This window comes from Arachis ipaensis, chromosome B07, assembly GCF_000816755.2.
Source record: "Arachis ipaensis cultivar K30076 chromosome B07, Araip1.1, whole genome shotgun sequence".
In the NCBI taxonomy this organism is placed as follows: domain Eukaryota; kingdom Viridiplantae; phylum Streptophyta; class Magnoliopsida; order Fabales; family Fabaceae; genus Arachis; species Arachis ipaensis.
Window position 1 is genome coordinate 9,173,826 of NC_029791.2, and position 4,518 is coordinate 9,178,343.

Consider the following 4,518-nt stretch of genomic DNA (forward strand, 5'->3'; position numbering starts at 1 on the left):
AATACAGTACCTATGGCAGAAGGTGCTGAAGAATTTGTATAACAGACGGACTCACCCAATAATTAATATATTTTTACAATTAATATTATTCAATTTTAAACTATATTTTATTATGTAGTTCAAATTATTTTACATATATACTAATAAATCATGATTCAAAATATTTTAATATTTTATTTTTGAAGACATTATACATTTAAATCAATGTATAATTTTTTAAATCACCGTCTTTGATAATTTAAAAATTTATTTCATGTTTTTGAAAGTGAAAATGATTTATTTTAATTCACATATATTTTTAAACTTTACTATAATTAGATTTGGAAAAAAAATGTCAAATACCTAAATTAATTTATTCAATTGACAAATTTATTCATAACATCCACAAGTTCATACACATAACATCCATAATTAAGTAAGATACACATAACATCCAAAATTTTATATTAATAACATCCATAATTTCATACTCATAACATTCATAATTTCATACATATAATATTTATAATTAACAAATTTTTACAATTAATATTACCAAATTTTAAACTATGTGTCTTGTTATATATTTCAAATTATCTTACATGTACACCAAAGGGTCATAATTTTAATATTTTTTATTTACTATTCATATGTATACTTATTTATTGATTTTAATACGACGAGTTAATAATTATTTTTTAAATTTTATTTTTTAATTTTAATTTTTTTATTTTATAATAGCCTATATGTAAAATATGAGTTGTATACCAGAAGTTGTTAAATTCTCTAATTTAACATCCATATTTTTATACGTATAATATTTATAATTTTATATATATAATATCCATAATCAATAAATTGGTGCTAATTTATTATTATTTATTATTTTATTTTGCAGGTCATGAACCAACAATTTTAGATATTTTTTATTTTTAATAAATAAAAATTGATCAAATTTAAAATATTTTATTTTTTATAAAATGTGTTGAGGTGATTTGAGTTTTTTTTTAATTAAAAATATAAGAATTTGAAATTTTTATTTGGAAGAAAAAAAATTATACAATTATAAATACATATAATAATAATGAAGGAGAAATTTTCGCAATCTGATTCACATTAAATTTGGAATTAACTTTTAGTATAATTAAATAAGGAAAGATAATTAATGATAGAAAGAAGTTAATTGCGTCAATTAAATTAGGAGAATGATTTACACTCTCTTATAAACGCAAATATTATTAGTCATATACCTTTATTTATTATCTATAATATTTTGGTTACGTAGCATTGCCCTTTTGTTATTAACTATAAGCAGACAATGTGGTTCAACTAATAATATAGTAAACTATTGATCCAATACTTTGACGGAATTAATTTGGAATTATTTTTTTATAATATTTTTCAATATCACAAGTTAAAAATTAATTTATTGCACATCAAAATTTTATTTAAGAATTTGTCATTAGTTATAAATTGTTACATATACAAAGGAAAAAACAACCATTTATATCCATAAACTTTACGAACGCTGACAAAAGTACCTATTAAAGAAGGAAAGTAACGTTGTATCTATCAAAGATGAATTCCGTACAACAAAAGTAGCCAAATCCTAAATTTATGTTAACTTTTTAATAAAATTCTAAAATTACCCTCACCATTATCTTCAAACCCTCCTCTTTTCTTTCCCAAATCTCAAACACCTCCATTACCACTACCTTAACCACCTTCTATTCTCTACTACTCTACTAACCACCACTGCCGCCATCTTTCCACGCTGACGATGACAAAGACGACAATAAGCAACCAGGCAATCCATCCGTTCCCACGCAACGCTAGATAGAGAAGCTCCGGAAGTGAGACTGAACCGAGATCCAGTGTGCAAGGTCCTGTGGTGCGATTCAACTCCTCCTAAGTCCACTTCAAGCTTATGGACTCCATGAAAAAAGGTCATATATTTATAACAGTACAAATTACAAATTCATTATATAATTAACGAAGTTGAACTTTCTCACTCTCCCAAATCACCACCATTATGTGCAAGATTCTTGTGTTACTCACATGCGACCTACCAAAGCGATCTTGCTAAAGTTTCAATTTTTAGTATCCAATGGTGCTTCTCCTTCTGACATTGTATTGAAAGTGATGGAGGAAGGGTGGCGATGGTAATGGCGGTAATGGAGTGTTGATAGGATTTGATATTGGAGAAGTGATGATGAGAAGTAAAATTAAAAGTTAGAGTGAAGTTGTTGTTTATGGCTGTGACAGTGGAGAAGGAGAAAGATGAGGCTGATGGTTGGTGACGGTGGCGGTGATGATAGTGTTGGTGAAGGAGGTGGTAAATTGATGAAAAGAATAAAGAGAGGGTTAAAATTTGTTGAAAGGGGTATTGAGATTAGGGTTAGGAAAATGATAATTTGAAATTTTTAGGTATTGAGATTAGGGTTTTTAGGCAATGGAACTATTTGAGATTTGGGAAAGAAGAGAGGAGGGGTTGAAGATAACGGTGAGGGTAATTTTAGAATTTTATTAAAAAGTCAACATAAATTTAGGATTTGGCTACTTTTGTCGTACGGAATCCATCTTTGATGGATACAATGTTAGTTTCCTTCTTTAATAAATACTTTTATCAGCGTTTATAAAGTTCATGGGTACAAATGGTTGTTTTTCCTATACAAAGTGTAATAGTTAATGAATTTACATATACAAGATGTAATTTGAACAATATATTAGTATGCACTTTGCTTGTACGAACAACGGGTGTGGACCAAAAAATACAAATGCTTAACGTGATATTGATTTGCATTTCTGTAAGCATGCATCATGCTGCATTGTTATTTACTCCAATGAATTATCTACAATTTTTTAAGGTAATCTAAAGATTTTGTTAAAAATATTTGTTATGAATTTTTTCAATGTATAACTAAAATTCTCAATCTAAACTGATAAGAGAAAAGAATTAAAAATATAACGTATTATTTAAAAATTAAGATTTTGTTATATTTTTTTTTCTTAAGCTAAGCCCTACAAGAATTCGAACCCGTTCAGAACCTGACCCACTCAGACCACTTAACCCAAGAACTAAATCCAACCCATCAAAACTAAAAATCCCTCTTCTCTCTGGTTCCTTTTATGGTGTGAACGACTCCATAACCTTCCATGCTTGCCATTTTGTCACGGATGTTCTTTTCTGTCTTGCTTTTTTTAAATTCTGCTCATAATATTTGTTCGTTAGTGTTGAGTTTAAAGAATTAATAACAATTAATTGATGATGATTAAAATTATTATTGGGTTAATAAGCTCAAAGTATGTGAATAATGTGCTGGCTAAGTGTATAGGCCAACATTAGAAGAATCTAGTCCAATGATCGTTCAAGTCTATAAACACTCAAATCACTTATTTATGACCTAAGAAAAGAGTTGCAAATCACTATTTAAGAAGCAGAAAAATAATTCATTCTCTTTTGAACTAAAGTTAGTGACCGAATTCACTCTCTCTCTTCTCTCTTTTTTATCCACATGATTACTTTTAAGAAAGTGAAAAAAGAAAAGTTTTGATTAGAACTGAAATCAAGAAGAAAAAATGATTATCAAAATCAAGAAACAAAAGAGAAAGAAGAAGAAAGTCAGAGGTTAGGGCAACAAAAAGCAACGATCAAATTCAATGTGATTCAAAAAAGATTTCTTTTTTTTTTTTAGCTTAGCTTGTTGAATATACTATCCTCCCTCAAGCACTGAATTGAAAAATTGAAGAAATTAGAAGTTATGAAACTTTACTACAAATTAAGAGTCAAGAATGAAACTTGGAGTCAAAGTATTAGTGAATGGCTCAGATCTTTGAAGAAGATTGAAAAATGATGAAAGAGAAGCAGCTGGATATAGATGCATGTAAGCTTTAATCACTGCTACAGTCCCATCTCTCTTCTGCACTGCTGCTGCTGTATTTGGAGAAGAAAATGTTAACTGTTCAAGGCAAGTTTTAAGCTTTGGAAGGTTTACTCCTCTATTAAAGGGGTAAACAGTCAGAGATTGATTCAAGGAGTGAGCACATAAGTTTGGATCTTCATAGCTTTCAAGCTAATCCTTCTTCTCTTTCATGAGTTTATATTAAATTTTTTGTTCTTCAGTATTCATCTTTTTTTGTTTCTTTTCAATGGAAAAAAGACATTAAGCGAGGTATCAATAAAAGTCATTGAGAAAAAAGGCAAAGAGAGTTATCAGAAAAAGTCAGAAAATTATGTCAAATTCTTTTGTATGTTTTTATGTTTTGTACACATAATCCTGAAGAGATTTCCTTACTAAGGTGGGTAAGCACTTAGTAGTTATATCATGATCCTGAGAGGATTTCTTTACTAAGTTTGGTGAGCACTTAGTGGTTGTAAGTCTAGGGGTGAACCTAACTAAATCTAGCTTGGGTAGAAGTTGGGTTTGTCCCAGATAGGATTGTGTTGAATCCTAGAAAAGTTGATGTTTGTAATCTTTGTGAAAAATAGTGAAAATTCTTCCATTGTTGTGGGAGAGACTGGATGTAGGTCACATTGCA